The 15736-nt window shown below is 47.0% G+C and overlaps 1 protein-coding gene across 12 annotated transcripts in view; it reads left to right on the top strand.

The window, feature by feature from the left end:
• Nucleotides 1–15736, top strand: part of GNG7 (G protein subunit gamma 7) — a 79280-nt gene that overhangs the window by 47382 nt on the left and 16162 nt on the right. For 3 of the 12 annotated variants that reach the window (XM_055707735.1, XM_055707742.1, XM_055707743.1), the window contains one exon: nucleotides 5825–5850. The exons of the other annotated variants lie outside the window; for them this stretch is intronic. The gene's annotated coding sequence lies outside the window, so the exon portion shown is untranslated. The remainder of the gene's footprint in view (nucleotides 1–5824; nucleotides 5851–15736) is intronic. 12 annotated transcript variants of the gene reach the window in all.

Consider the following 15736-nt stretch of genomic DNA (forward strand, 5'->3'; position numbering starts at 1 on the left):
TAAGCAACTTCTGTCTCCAGCCTGCTCCAAACTCTCTTTTTTTTAATTTTATTTTTCCTTTTTTGGCTCGCTCAGAAGCAAGCCAGGAGCTAATGTGTGGGACATTATAGCAAACAACCAGCTTGCTGGAAAGTAGGAGAAAGTTGGGAACAGGCTGCTCGTACCTGTGATCCCTGACCTGCTGCCCTGCAGTTGTAAAGTCAGTTCCTATATCGGGGACCTTGGGGGGCATTTGGGACGTGAATGGGTGATCGGAAGGCAGGCTGGACTCAAACCAGGGTTTAAAAACAGTCTTTTCTAGGTGAATGTTCATTTTTTTCAGGAATTTGGTCACTTTTCCTCTTTCTATTCTGGTTTTTTAAAAAAAAAAAAAAAAGAAAAAGACCCACCACTTTCCTTCCCATACAGCTCAGAGGGATTTTCAGGGCTTGTTTTGTCTATCAGTCAAGAGTGAAATTCAGTGTTTACATCTCCTGAGGATGAATGAGGTCAGAGCAAATGTCATCAGTACTGATTCCTGTAGTTCCTATTTATGGAAACATTTCCTTCCACTTTAATAAGTAAAACCAAGGCAATCCTTCCTTTGCATGGGTCTAGCTGCTGCCCCAGATCAACAGCCTGGTAAGGAGCTTGCTGAAAGTCCATTGCAGCCTTCCACAGTGGTGTTGAATTCACTTGCTAGCAACCCAGTCATTTCCTCTGGCATTTCCAGCTCCAGTCCGTGGGATTTACGTACCGTTGGAGTGATGGTGTTATCCCTGCAAGAACTGGATTTACCTCATTTCACACTTAATGTTGAGCTACTCTGCGTGTAACAACTGCAGCATCCCGAAGCCCTTGGAGGAGGGGATGAATGATTGCATGCGCTGGATTTATTTGTGTTACTAGTCTTCAGTGACTAATCCACCTGGTTTCTCATTGTCATATTCTGCAGTTGCTTTTACCTTTTCTTCTCCGGCATTTCCTACTTAATAGGAAGTGTTGGTGCTCTGGAGCAGGCACGTTGCCTTTCCTCCCTCAATTACTCACTTGTCAATTTGCAGGTTGTAGTTCAGTGACTAAATTGGGTCATAGCTCCTCCTTTTTCCCCACACCACTGCTAAAACATCCTCCTGCCTTTGCTGTCACTAAGAGCTTGTAAACTACAGCTCTGTCAAGAAGATATGTAAAATGCTTCTCTGAGTGATACTGAAATCTCACCCAAAAGTTACACCCTTGCAAACGTGCTCTTGTCTGGTAAAAGCTCTAGCTGTGTAAGCACGGTTCTTAGAAAATTAAGTGCAGGGTGAAGTGAACTTTCTCCCTGTTTTTCACTTTGTTCATGACTGTTTGAAAACAGCTGCCTGAATATAAGGGTTTTGCGTGGCAAAGCAGGTTGTGCCTTTCTGCAGCAACTGCAGTGGGAGCTGAGGGTGCTTCGAGCATCACGCTGGGCGCTGCCTATTGCAGTGTCCCCAGCAGCCCCTGCTGCATCTTTGGCAGCTTCTGGGGTAATAAGTGTCCAGGAAAGAGTGAAGGAATATCTTGCAGCAGCTGGAATGATCCTATTTAAAACCATTTAATCACTGAGGAGTCAACTTTTAAAGCATTTTGTGAATTTAGAAGCAAAAGTCCCATGAACCGTACTTCTTGGTCAGCTCATTCCATGCTGCAGTCAGATGGGGGAGATTTTTCTTCCCCTTTCACACCAAAACCTTGCACCCTTCCTGCATGTGATGGGGAGCAGAGCTCGCACATGCAGTCTGGGTTCCTCGGGGCTAGGTTCCTATCAGGCAGCAGGGAGAGCAATGCACTTGCTTCAGATGGCGAGTAGTGAAGCACAGCACCAGGGAGGGCTGTGGGGCGGCAGCGTGCTGGGACTGGATCACGGCCACCCGCGGGAGGAGGAGGAGACGCACGATGCCAAGGACTATACTTGTTCTGCCTGGCAGGCTGATTTTAGCAATAGTAGCAACTGATACCAAAGCAGCTTTTGGCCACCCCAGCAATCCCAATAGGCATTTTTCACAAGACACTTAAATCCTGCCTTTTTCCCCCTTTACTTTTAGTAAGAAGACTCCAGGTAGGTGCAGCGCTGTCTAATTAATCTTGGCATGAACGAGAAACTTCAAGCAACTGGCAGGTGTCATTTGAGGTTCTCGTATAGGACAAGGACTTTCCCCTTTTTAAATAAACCGTATTCCTTCAGCTAGCTGCTAGGAATAACCTCTGCCTGCCACCTCTGCCAGCTGTGCATCATGTTTCTCAATTCCTGCTTTTTGCTCTAAGTCCTTCAGGAATGTTGTGCATGGTGGAACAAGAACTGAGAAATGAGCTTTCTCTGGGCTTTTCTGAGGTGAGCCTGGTATAAATCAAACCTCTCAGCAATAACAGTAGGCTTTTAGTAGCATCTCCAGGTGGGTAGAGCTGTGCACCTGTTGTGCAAGGTGCTGATGGAGTTTGTTGACAGGTTAGTGCTTTGGAAAGTTTGCTGTCCTGGTCTGCCCCATGGTAACCAGCTGCGTGGACTTGAAAACCTGCTCAGAGAAGGGCAGAAATGGGCTTGAAGAGCCATAGTGCAATAAGCTTAAGGTCTGTGTTCTTCTGGATCTATCTAGGGTAGTGCCAGACCTGAACAGGTTAAGCAGTGGGAAGTGAGACCGAAGTCCAGTTCTTAACTGCTTGGAATTTGAGGAATTGACAATTAGCTTTCATAGCAAAACAGGGCTGCTAGAAATTGCACTTCTTGCTTAGTTAAGACCTGTCTTTTTCGTATGTCTAAATTAAGTTCTGCAGACAGTCAGGAGCCAGTTGCAAAACAAGCCCATAACGTGTAGTTATGGTCCTATATTAAAATGAAATTGCATGAAAGTCTGGTGTGTCGCAGCACAAACACGGCTGTGCTTTGCGTGGTGTGTTCTGATTTTTTTTTTTTTTATTTTTAATGACTCCTGAGTGAGGTCTGGGGGCATTGCTGTGTCAGGACCACCTCTTCCTACGAATGAGTTTGTTGCATCCTCGCTTCAAGCTCTTGGAGGGACATCCTCAGTCCCTCTGGCTGGCAGCAGAACAGGGAGCAGCCCGGTGGCACCTGCCACCTCCTGACCCTGTCGTGGGATGGCTCCAGCCTTTGCAGCGTTACCTCCGCACCTTACAAAAAGCTGCCTGTGAGTTAGCATCTGACTCAGCTTTGTCCTTTCACTGGAGTGAAAAGCAGTGGCTTGGGGTTTTTTTGTCTTCCTCCCCCTACTCTCGCCGAGCCCGCGGCGTCGCGGAGGGGAGCGGTACATGGTGCTCACTGCGTTGGCAGGGAGATGCTGTAGGAGGGTTCCCCGACCCCAGAGCCACTGCAGTGATGCAGCCGATTGACGTACTTTCTCCTGCATCAAAGTGACGGTTGCCTGGCTGCCTCATCGAGCCTGGTGCTTTTTTTTTTTTTTTTTTTTTTTTTTGGTGTTTAATATTAAAGTACAAAGCTGTGCAAAAACCACATGCTTTTTTACTCTTTGAAGTGGTGCTGGCCAACTGCCTGAAAAACATTCTCCAGTGGTGGTGGAAAAAAAACCCATTACGTTTTACAAATATTTTTGTTTTATTTCACCCCTTTCTTTCAGAAGCTTGACAATAGTCCTCTGGAGACTTGACTTGGTGTTCCTGGCAGAGGCTGACCCATCCCTATAGCTGCCTGCCTTCAGCGCTGCAAACAGGACTGGCAATTAGGTTTTGAGGAAATAAAACTCGCATTTAGGTGGCTGGGTTTGTGTTTGTCTTTTTACATGATACGTTATCCTCATTTTGTTCAGTGTCTAGCTCTTGCCAAGCTAAGAGTTGAATGTGTAGCCTGGAGTTTTCAGTTCAGGACTTAAGTCCAGAGGTTTTTAAGCAGTTTGAGTGTGTTGCTGCTAACCTGAGTATAGTGGGTGAAATATTCAAGGTGAAAAATATAATTAATCAGTTGTATTTTTAAAATTAATGTATGGTTCCTGAACAAGAAATGCTAGACTAAACATTATTAAAATGGGCAAGAAGGAGGGGAAATAGGATCAGCTGTAGAAGCTGACGGTGTGGCACTGATGGTGTGCGTATGTGATCTGTAGCTTTTTTAATGCACTGGTAATGTGTTCCTCATAACTTCAGCTGCTGAATGAAGATGTTAATTAGGCAGGGATTAACAACTGTGCTTTATGTGTTACAATGCTAGGTATGCACACCTTGGGTGAGTCTCTTCTGTGATCTTTATCCAGGTTTGGTCACTAAAAGGCGGTGTTTCTGTGATAAAAGTGGCCATCTGTTGTTTGTTGGTAGTAGCACAGCCAGGCAGGTGGCACATCTTCTGGCAGAACAGAAATATTGTTCGTCCATTTTCTGTCAAATGCAATTAGTGTTAAATTGCAGGAATGCAAATTGAGATTTAAGACCACACAGGCTGGACTTGCCTTCTGAATCATTTTACAGGTAAAAGTTTTTTTGCAAAGGTGAAGGTCAATAGAAATCGTCCTGTGAGGCTTTTAAGGTCAGTGGTCATTAAGTGTTCTTCAGGACATCAAAATTCCTTTCCTCTTTCAGTGGGGGATGCCAACCATGTACGCGAGGGTGTGCTCTGCTTTATGGTAAGCTAGGTCTCAGCACCAGCTCTTAGTTTTTTCGCCCAGAGGTGCAGCAGGGTGCTGAAAAGGTTTCTGCAGCAGCAAGCGAAAAGCTAAGCCATATAAAACATCTGTGGTTAAGGCCCAGAGTTTCCCTCATGCTGTCACTGTGCTGTAGCTGATGAGCGGCATGATGTTCAACAAGCAATGCCAGCATGGTGGTTCGTGTATTTGTGTAAACCACTTCGAAAACTGGTAAAATTCCACTAATCCCTCTGTAAGTGAGCTTATCATGGGATACGAATTTCCTGTTGCCTGTCCCCTACTGCTGAATGCAATAAAATGGGCAGCCAGAAAATCACGTTGGTTCCTGTGTCGGTGCCTGTGTCGGTGCCTGTCATTTGTTCCAGTTTTGGGTTGACTTGCCTCTACAGAGGTTACGGTTTTCCAGTTTTCCTCAGCTTTCAACTCTGTTTTGGGTTTTAGAGCTGAAGCTTATAAACAGGTCCTTTTAAAATATATGAGCGTGATACAAACTATATGGACGTGAGTGTGCTGAGGTATGTGAAGAGCAGGGTGCCGGTGAGCAGATGTTTGTGATGCCTTTTTTTACCTAAAAAACATAGTGTGATCCCATCCAGTCCCTGGAAAGCACACAAGGCTGCAGAGTGAATTAAGTATTGTATGCACTGTTGTGGGTAAAGAAGCTTGATTCATTCTTTCTCCCTTTTATGTGTTTTTATTAACTGAGGCAAGGGATTTCTGCAGCCATGGCCTCCCCTAGGAATGCCAGCTATGTGAAAAATGCCCTGTCCTGCCACGCTGCTGCTCTCCCTTATCTGCCTGTTTCTTGCTGCCAGCCCTGGGCACAGGCTCGGCTCGCCACACGAATACCTTCCTGTCCTGGGAAGTGTCACCACTGCCATCTGCGTTCATCACCACATCTGTCTTCTCCAAGCTGTGTGCCGGGTGCCCCGCTATCAGTGCCAGCGTGGTCCGGTGCTTGCAGGAGGTCCCCGGTTCCCCCAGCCAGACCCCGTGCTGCCGGGTGCCCGTCGGCACACCGAGTGTGCAAGGCAGGCATCGGCATGGCGCGGCAGCGGCGATCACTGTGTGTTGTAAGCCTCACCCCTGTCTGATATCGCAGACTACGCGATTTCTTGGTTTCATCCTTGTGAAGAGGCTGCACGTGTTATATAGGACTTTTTCAATCACTTGATGTTGAATATTTACGTTTTTTCTTCCTTCTGTTTTCCCAGGAACATTCCAGGAGTAGTGGAAAGCGGTATGTATGTGTTGTGGCCACTTGAGGCCATTTATTCTTGGGGGAAAAAAATGAATAAGTAGTATTGGATTAAGTTCTTATTTCTTGACACAGTTGTCCACAAAGAGCAGCTTTGGTCACTTGCACTCTTCAAGCCTTAGGCTGTCTCTGCTTTCTGGAGTTGGATTGAACTTTGGGTTCACTGTGGACCAATTTGAATCAATCTGTTTTGAAACTGGGGGAACAGGTCCTGATGCACAGCCTCATCATCGCCAGCAAGGTGGAGGTGGGGATGCTGTAAGCCGGGAGCTAGGTGACTGCGTTGGGTTTTATTTCATCTTGGAATGATCGCACCAAAAGTAAAGAGGGCTTAATTTTTTTCTCTTTTACTGAGATAATTACGTTTGTTCGAGCTCTTCACTTACTAGGCAAGCAGGATCTAAATTTGGTGCCTCTTTTTAATATCTTTTCAGCATACGTGGTTTTTTTGGAGCACGTTTAAAAGTGCTTCTGTCCCTGTTATGTAAACTTTCTTTAAAGGCAGTGAGGTGTAATTGTCTGGCACATCTCAGGGTGGGCAGGCAAAGCCCGAGGTCTCATCTGCTCAGGAAGCTGCTGCTGTTGAGGAGTGTGTGGACTCACAGGCTAGTGCCTGTACCGGTCCGTCTCCCCTCTGGAGGTAGTCCTGCTCTGGAACAGAAGTGCCTTACATTGTTAACTAAACCCAGTTGTAGCTGGGCATTTTGTTCTAGGTTTAAATGGGAAGACTGGGCTGATTGCTCCTTTTTCTTAATTGCCATCACTGTCAGTCATCACTCCCACAAATGAGAAGTCTTGATTGACGGTGTGAGATCTGCTAGTTGCTTTTAGCATAAGGTTGTAGCGTAAATCTCTCACTGGTTATTTAGGCTCGTCTGGTCTAACTTTACATGGAAATGTTTTAGGAGCCCTTACTGACTAAACTGGCCAACCTTTTAGAAAGAAATAAAAGCAGGAAGCCCCACACAGAGAAGGTTAATTTTTAACCAGTCCTTGCTCAGTCTGCAGAATGTTTTGACCATCTCTTTCCCCCACAAACATGCTTCTTGAATGCAGATTAAACAACCAGGAACAAAGTGTTCTTGCTCAGGATTAAAAGTGAATGCACATGAGGGCTATTCGCAGTAAATCCACGTGTAGATGAGAGCGAGCACTTCTGGAGCTGGTGAGTGCTGCCACTGTGAAGGGTTGGTCCCCCAGGGATGGATTGTTCCCTCCCCACCAGGTGCGGGGCTGATGCTGCCAACAGGCTCGCTGGTGGCAAACCTGCTCTGGCTGGCAGCTCGATGCAGAGACACGGTCAGGTGCCTGCTCCGGTGTCCCCAGTGCCTGGCACGCGCGGCTGGAGAGGTTCATGCTTCCCAGGAGAGGCAGGAGGCTTGTCATGCTTCGGCCAAGCGTACACGGAAATCTGTTTCTTAAATCAGACTTTTATCGGACCGGATTATTTTTTTTTATTCAATGGTATACTTTGCCTCAAACTCTGTTTACAGTGGAATTGGAAGTAGACCACCTGGATTAGAGACTCATTTTGACAAGTTATTAAAAACGTTCTTAGTGTCCTGCATTTTCCTGTTTAGACACACAACTGAAGGAAATACCTGTGCTTCTGTGATAACATGCAGTTTCAGGCCCTGCACTCCGTGGCACTGTATTTTATCTCCCAGGTCTGTGACCGAGCAGATGCTGCCGGTACCGACCCTTCTCCAGGTGTCACTTGCATTGCCGCTGTGCAGCGGAGAGCTTTCGCCCTTCTCTTCCTTCTGATTTCAAGTTAGCAACCAGACACGCAAGTAATTCTCCATTTGGCAAGTGAGTTCATACAGAAATAGGGGGTTAAAGCAACTGCAGAACTGTGTTCCTTGTCCAGTGTGTGCATAAAAACTGGGGGCAGGACGTGCCATTGCGTAATTCCCAGAACTGCAGTAGAGGGGTGACTTTGCAGCCCTCTGGGACTTGGAGGTGCAGGTGAGCGGGTGCCAGCAACGCTCAGGTATGTACGGTGTTAAGCAGAGCGGGATGGCAACTGTGTGATAGCAATTGCTTAATGACATGAATTCAGGGAAGCTTGAATGTTTTGCATATCTCTGTTTTTTTCTAATCTGTAGTAGATGATTTTCTAAATATAAGCACCAGCCCTATGAAAATAGTCAGCGAGCCAAAGGTTGCCCATTACCTGAAGGCAGATGCCTCACGTGCCTTCTGGTACAACCCTTTCACACCATGTGTAAGTTCCTTTTTTTAGCCTCTCTGCCTTATTTCCAGCCCCAGCCTTTCCCCGGCAGTTCCCAGTCCCAGCCCTGAGCTCAGAACTTGAGCCGCTGCCAGCCCAATGTGACTTCTCTTCCTGTAAGAGAGACAAAAGAAAACGACCTTCTGCTTCCTCTCCCTGTCTGCCCAGCGGATTCCAGCTCTGATGTAGGAGTTGCTCCTTGTTGCAAACCCTCACATGATGTTGCAGTCATCAGTATTATCAAAAGACCCGGGGTTTGCTTGAAAACAGCCGCACAGACGCTGCAGTCACATGGAGATACTGGCCTTTTCTTTTAGGGTAATTACTTTGGTGGTTGAAACAAGTGCAAAAGTAGTCATCAAGGCTGATCCTCATCCGTGTTTGGAAGCAAGCCTCTTCGGTTTTGCTTGCCTGCAGCTGACTTAGGGAGGGAGGGGGAGACCCCAGCTCTGGTCACCCATTGTGAGTTTCTCCTGGAGCATCATTTTTGCCCTCTGTAGCTACATGGGTAATGAAAACAAGATGACTAGAGAAAGTCATAGGACTGCTCTCATATCAGCGTGTTTTATGGGTTCATGAAGCAAGCAGTAGTAGTTATGCTCATGTGATGTCTCTGCTGCAAAAGGTCACTCGTATTTCTAGTGTTATTCGAAAAAGCTGGCCCCCAAATGGAAATGAGTCCCTTCTGCAATCAGTCTCTGGCAGGGGGTGAGCATCCCTGAGTGGTTCAGCTCACAAGCAAGTGGCACACCAGCCCAGCCTCAGGATACCACCAGCTGTTAATTATTTCTGAAGTATGTAGCTAAGACTTCGAGTTCTTGCTTTACCACCGAGCTATAGGGTGTGATTTTTCAGCAGTACCAGCGTTGGAATTACGGGTCTGAATTTTTCCAGTGTAGATTAGGTTGCTGCTTTATGAAAAAAGATTCTCTCTTGGGGTTTCTGAGGCTTGGTTAGCAATAGGGTGCTAATTACTGGGTGGGGTCAGAGGCTTTGGGATTTGTATTAGCAAAAGAGACATGTGTTTAGTGCAGCACGTACCCAGGCATGACCAGCTCAGACCCTGGAGCGCTGCAGCTGTGGTGTGGTGCCGGACAGATGTTGTGGCATTCTGCTTTGCTCTTCAGTAGTGGGCTAATGCAGCGATGCAGTACTTGAGATGAGTCCTCCACGCATGCTGCAGGGATGTGCCCGTTCGCTTCAGCTCAGCCTCGCAGCGTGCTTGGCGTCCCAGCAATTACACGATTGTTGCTTAATTCCATCCTGAATCGCTTTTCTCCTTGCTCATAGCTGTGAGTAGCTCTCTGTCAGCACATGAGATATTAACACAAACAGAGATCGTGTTTGTTTCGAGTCAAGGTCACTGAAGGACTCTTAGGGGTTAGGTTAGTGGGAACCGTTCTTTTCTCGCTGCTTGAGGTCTGTAGTTGGTGTCTGGACATACTGCCCATGGCTGTCAAGTCAATGCGTTACTTAATAAGTGTTGCAATGTTGAACTTTCTTTAGCAAGTCTGTCTAGGCGCTGCGCATTTCAGGGCATGGTTGCCTTGATTCATTGATGGCACCATTATGTCTGGAGCGATTTTTGCTTTCCATCTCTTTCCCTATAAACCTCTGTTGCTCCACGCCAGCACTGTTTACAAGTTCGTTTGCGTCTTTCAGATGACTCCATAGGAAAAGCAGCGAGTGAGTGTCTCTTACTTGAGTTTCACGCAGTGTGGAAAGGCGTTTGCAGGCTCTCACTGCAGATACGGGTGTGCCTGATGGCTTCACTGACTCAAGATGCAACTGCTATCAGCTGAATTCAGGATTTCGAAGCTATACTGTGCTCATTTTGCTGCTCACATCCTTACCCCTAAGAATATTTGTAATGAGTAACCTCACCTACAGCTTTGGAGGCTCTTTACTGCAGAAGTAGAAAGCATTTTCAAAACCAACATCAGAAAAAAATTTGGTGGTAAAGCAAGCAGGTGTGACCCAGATGTGTCCAGAGCACATGCACCAAGTAAAGAGGTTTCCATGTGGCTATTCCTTGGCAATAATTGTGGTTTAACGAGCAGGAAAAAATTCTCATGAGTGGCTCATGCTAAAGATCTTGTCTGTGAACCTGGAAAACCAGCTCTTCTGTGGTGTTGATGGAGTAAAGCAAATGCCAGTCGATGTTTCAAGCTCTGCTAGTTGAAATATGCTAGAAGTTCTGCTAAGAAATGCGCTTTAAAGGTCTCTAGGGGATTGTTGTCTGGGTGCTGTGAGATACCTAGCTGATAGAGCAACTGGGAACTTAGCACACAAGTATGCAATTCTATTTTAATCGGCTGGGTAGGTGACTCTTTCCCCTTACTTTGCAGAACAGAGTTAGCAGTTCCTAGTATTATCATTTAGACCACTCTTATTTTCACTTAAAAAGTGAAGATATCACGGTGTTTTGAAATGGGGCAGACTGAAAACAAAAAAGTACAACTTTCTACATGCAGTGATGAGGCAAACACCATCTGGCCCTTGGGGCCAACCTTTTAGCCACTGCCCAGCGGGGCAAACACAATCAGCAGGAGCCAAGTATTGCGAGTGCTCTGGTTTTGATAATGTGTCTTCAAAAAGGCTTTCTGAAGATACAAAGTGTAAAGCCAAAACTACACTCTGATTTATATGCTTTCTTTGGAAGCTGGTTTAGGTGTGCTGTAGCCAACCCTGTATCAGCCTCTTAGGTCACACAAAGGAGGCTGCAATGCTTTTGGCTCCCGTTCCTGAAGAGGTTTCTTCATGGCTCTGTGCTATACCGAGACTCATCAGCCAGCTAGTCAGCATTTTTCTTGTTTGCTCAGCATCAGCTGAATGCTGCTTCCCAGTACTGTGTGGCTTGTCTAGAGAAGTCATGCAAAGAGGATCGTTTATCTTCCTGCAGTCGAACAGAAGGTATGTAATTTTTCAGTAAATATTTTTGCCATCAACTCAGGTGGTTGGTTTTTTCCCCCCCCATCTAAGCTTGATGGATGCCAATACTCATCTTCTGCGGATGCTGGAACGGAACAGAATCCAAAACAGATAAATCTGGGGGGCAGTTAGCACACCTTCCGCCTTAGGCTGGGGGGATTAATTCCCATAACCTTCCATGGCACCTGTGCTGCTATCTTTTTGATTTTTGACGTTGCAGAAAGTGAGCTGAAGGGGGAGACTTCGCCCTGAACTCCTCGGCTTCAGCACAGGCAGGAGCCTAGAAGGAAATAAATCAGCCTTGAATTCTGGTCCGAAGGTCAACAAGTAAGAGTGACGCTGGAGCAGATGGCCCGAGTTCCTCAGTGTGGGATATCTTGTCCTCAAGCATCAGGTGACCCCAGCTAAGCCTCCCAGATGGCATCTCTGCCATGACACTGGGGTAATGGGGACAGGCTGATCACCCCGGGTAACCGGGCCACGCTGCCCCCAGCTCAGCCTGCCGAGTGGTAACGAGAGGTCTCTCTGTGTGTGTACATAAAAGTCATAAAAGGTTAAATGACAGTGAATTCGGCTTCCAGGCTTATTCACACGTGTGTGGGATCAGATGTCTGGTCTCTGTGTGCCGCCTCCCCGCTGACTGGAACTGCGACGTTGGGTCAGCGCCGATTCCGGGGGAAAACACCCTCCGCCGCAGCTCGAGGGATTGCTCATCTGGTTATTTAAGCTCGATCCTGCTGGGGCAGGATACTCTGCTGGAGGGGTAACTGCAAACTGGCTGAAAACAATGAAACACGGGTAAACTGCTGCTTGCTTGAAGAGTGCTTGGAAAGCTATTTTTAGCTACTTGGAAACACGATTTGAATGCACGTAGGTATAATAGCTGCAGTCAGTGTAATGAACAAACCCTGTTTCTTTTTCCATAACACAAGAAAAGGTAGCTGAGGGGCATATTGTGCCGGGAGGATTCGTAACAGCTGTGTTGCCCGATTATTTACCAGTTCCCTATCTTGAGAAGCGTTGAGCAAGCTACGCTGAGCGATACAATGAGTATATTGTAGTTTGCGGTTCTGATGTAATTCCCACGAAACACTCTTTCCACAATGAAAACTTGAAATTACTTGAAACCAAACTCCTTGCCCTTTCCATCCCCTGCACGCAGAGCTGTGTGAAGTTCAATAAACACGCTCTGCCAGGCTTGCTCAGCACAACCGCTCTCTGAAGCCCTGCAGAAGTCCCCAGTATCTTCTAGTGAATAGAGACTATAATTGGCACAATGCTCCTAATAAAGGCTAATCCTCACAGTATTTGCCTTGAATTCTTATTTTAGGGCTTTCTTGTCATTTTCCTTAAGTTCCATGTGGCTAACTGTCTTGCTAAACATGTGATCCTGTTTTGGGGAGAAGCAAAATAAGTTTGAGACGATGAAAACTAAAAGCATGCTGCTCACAAACTGTGAGCAGAGAGGTGGCTTTGAATTGGAATGCTTGTGTGGCATGAGAAGATACTGGCTGTTTATTAGTTTTCAGAAGGAGACTTACTCTGGTGATAACTTTTAAAGGACAGAATTTTATCTGGGCATTATGGTGACTTGAGAGCGTAGATAGGTCAGGGACTTGTTTCTTTTAATAGCTGTGTATTACTGACGGGTAAATTCTCTGCTGTTTTCTCCACCAAAGCACCGCAGCTCTGCCAGCTGACTCAGACCTGTGCCCTCATCTCTGTTTTCTTTCCTTTTCCCTTAGAAAAAAGTTTGGCATCGCCTTTTACTGTTTCCAACGTAGCCTGGTTTTGGGTCTGCCAGGTAGACGGTGGAGGCTTGCTGTTAACATGGTGCTGCAAAGCTCGACGTTGGGCAGCACTAAAGGTAGTATCTCAGAGAGGAACCTGTGTGGACACAAACAGCAGTGACCAAAGGGTCTCTGCTTTAAAACGGGGGGGTGGCTGGCAGTCATTCTGCATTGCCCTGCCTGTTCAAGTTTTGGTCCAGGGACATCTGAAGATGACAGCGTTGTGTTAGTGTGATGCTGCATTTCGGGTTTGGGGGAAGGTGAATGTGGCTGCTTTAATCGGAGGGTTCTCCCTCTTGGGGCATTTTCTTATCTGTAGGAAACTCAGAAATCATTTCAAAACCTTTCCGCCCACTCAGCACCCAAGGAGTTGCACAGCAGAGGGAACTGCCAGGCTGGCTGCAGGCTGCTCGCTCAGCTGTGTCATGGCTGATGCCCTAAAATCTGCTGATCTCACGATGAAGTAACTTCAGCACATGAGGCTGGTACATTCATGTGACCTTGCGGTGCAGCTGGAATAGCCTTTGTGCACTCAGTAAAGAAGGGAATCAGACACTGTGCCATGTTAAAACTTCCCCTGCCTGCTTTAAATGTCTTGAGTGCTAATGCTTGCAGCATTTCCCAGCTCAGATCTTGGGAGCTATGGGAAATTCTCAGGAAGCTTTGTGATATTCAGCCTAAACTTCCCTTTCTTTTATCTCCTTCTATAACTTCATACTCCTGTGCCGTGACACAGCCCAGCTTCCTGCTTAGTCTTATACCCTCCCAATTGAATGTGGAGCGGCTATCAAGCCCTCCCAGACAAGGACAAACTCCACGGTGGTCTAGCCAGGATATACGTATTTAGTCCTCAGTTTGCCCACTGAAACCAGTAGGTCGGTACCTCTTTCTTTTCAGGCCATAATTGAAGACACAAGCCTGAGTTGGAATTGCATTTATAGCCAGGGCAAAACATCAGCGTTATTCCTCATAGCCCCCTTTCTGGAAAGAAAGAGTGGGTGCCTGGGTGGGGGTTCTGTCTGGGGCACCACCCACAGCGCAGCATTGCTTAAGCAAAGCACAGATATTCCTGGACTTGACAGTGGGCAATTTTCAACAAGCCAGACCCCCAAACCAGCCTTCATTTCAGAGCTCTGTGTGAAGCACTCGCTCTTCCATCCCTTTTCTTTACAGAATCGGTTAGCTTGCATTTCATGAAGATGTTCGAAGAGCATGTATTTACTTAAAAGATCATAAATGTCCTTGAGTTTAAGAATCTTCACAGCGGTGATTAATATTTTGCTGAGACAGTTGTGGAGCAGCAGAGTTTCAATGGTGCTTGAAGTGCATTAATTTACAACCTGATTTTGAAGAGCAGCGAGGAAGTTCTCCTTTCTGTGCATCTGAAGAGAAGGCATTTGTGCTGGGGGGGGGGGGGGGGGGGGGGCCGGGGAGATATGCAGGGTGTTGGGGGGCCCATGTGTTCTTGCGATGGTTTCTGCAAGCAGAGGAATGGCATTTATATGGCTTAGTCATCTTGGGCACTGAGAAGTGGGAGAGGAAACTGCAGGTGACTGGAAAGGAGCAGATTCAAAGCGAGAGCCTGTAATGCTGTGCCGGGGGGTGAGAGGTTTTGGGGTGCAGCACTGGAGCTGCTGTGCACAGATCACACCTGCACGGGCGACCGAAACCGGTGTTGGAGCTTGTTCTGCTTTTCTGCTCATCCTTCCTTCTTAAATTGCTGCTGCTAATGCTGGCAAAGAGCGCTGAGTTTCACAGCACACGGGGAATAGGTAGCTACCACGACGTTTTGTGGCCTGGGTCTCCTAGCAGCACTGCTGTGGAAGCTGTGAGCACTCGCTGCTTGTGTGCAGGGATCTGGTTTTCCCCTCTGTACTTTTATCTGTGACTGCACTGACCAGAAATGCAGGACGGATGAGGATGGAGCAGGCTTTGCAGTGCAAGTTCTGATTTATTTACTACTCTCAACCCATAACAGCCCTTAAGCACCTCGACTGAAGCCCAGCTTTGGTTCCTAGTTTAAATTATACGGTGGAGTATTTATTACGTATCTGGCTACCTGTATTGTACTGTGGACTAATTCATGAGCCCCATGGGGGCTCCAGACCTTCAAGAGGGTAGCCAGATCCTTCCAGGGATGCCTGCTGTTGCTATTACAGCCAGTTCTCCCGTGCACCACAAATGTATCTGCAGCTCCCAAACACGCGAGCCAAGAACACACCTGAAAGTGCAGCTGGCTTTGCATTTCAAACCCAGTGCCTTACTGGTTGTCCTACAGCCTCCGGGTGATGGCTCCAGGTAACAGCTGATGTAAATACCTTTGTGCTGTGATTTTTTTATTATTTTTTTTTTTAATGCTTGGCCTAAAAATAAGGTTGGAATGTGCTGCGGTGACTCATGGTACGCGATCTGCAGCACCGGGGTGGTGATTGTGTGTAATTGCTGTGGCAGTCCTGCCAGAGGTCCCCACCCAGCTGGCACCAAAGCTGCTGCAGATAAATCGGAGAGAAGGGGGAGTTTCAAGCCAGACCTAATATGACAGAGCCAGTTAATGGTGGGAGGGCTTCGGGCTACCCTGGAACCAAATTCTCTTGAATGCCCTGCAGCTTAGCTGGCAGATGTATCCTGCAGGATTTCACGCTCTCTCAGCCAGGTAATCATTGCCTTTAATGGGAAGGAAATGGAGCTACAGGTCTCTAGGGATGCTCTCTCCTTCCAAAACCCTTGGCCAGTTTGAAACTAGAGCAGTGCAAGTGACAAAATCCTTCAGCAATTAATGGATCTTCTGGTAAAGGCAGAGCTGTATGAGGCACACGCCCTCTCTCCTACATCTGTACTGCATGCTGGTCACTGTTAACTTGTGACACAGACACCCAGGAAGGTGGCAAGCAGCCATGCTGCTTGTAAAGCCTCC

Source organism: Falco cherrug, chromosome 4 (genome assembly GCF_023634085.1).
Source record: "Falco cherrug isolate bFalChe1 chromosome 4, bFalChe1.pri, whole genome shotgun sequence".
In the NCBI taxonomy this organism is placed as follows: domain Eukaryota; kingdom Metazoa; phylum Chordata; class Aves; order Falconiformes; family Falconidae; genus Falco; species Falco cherrug.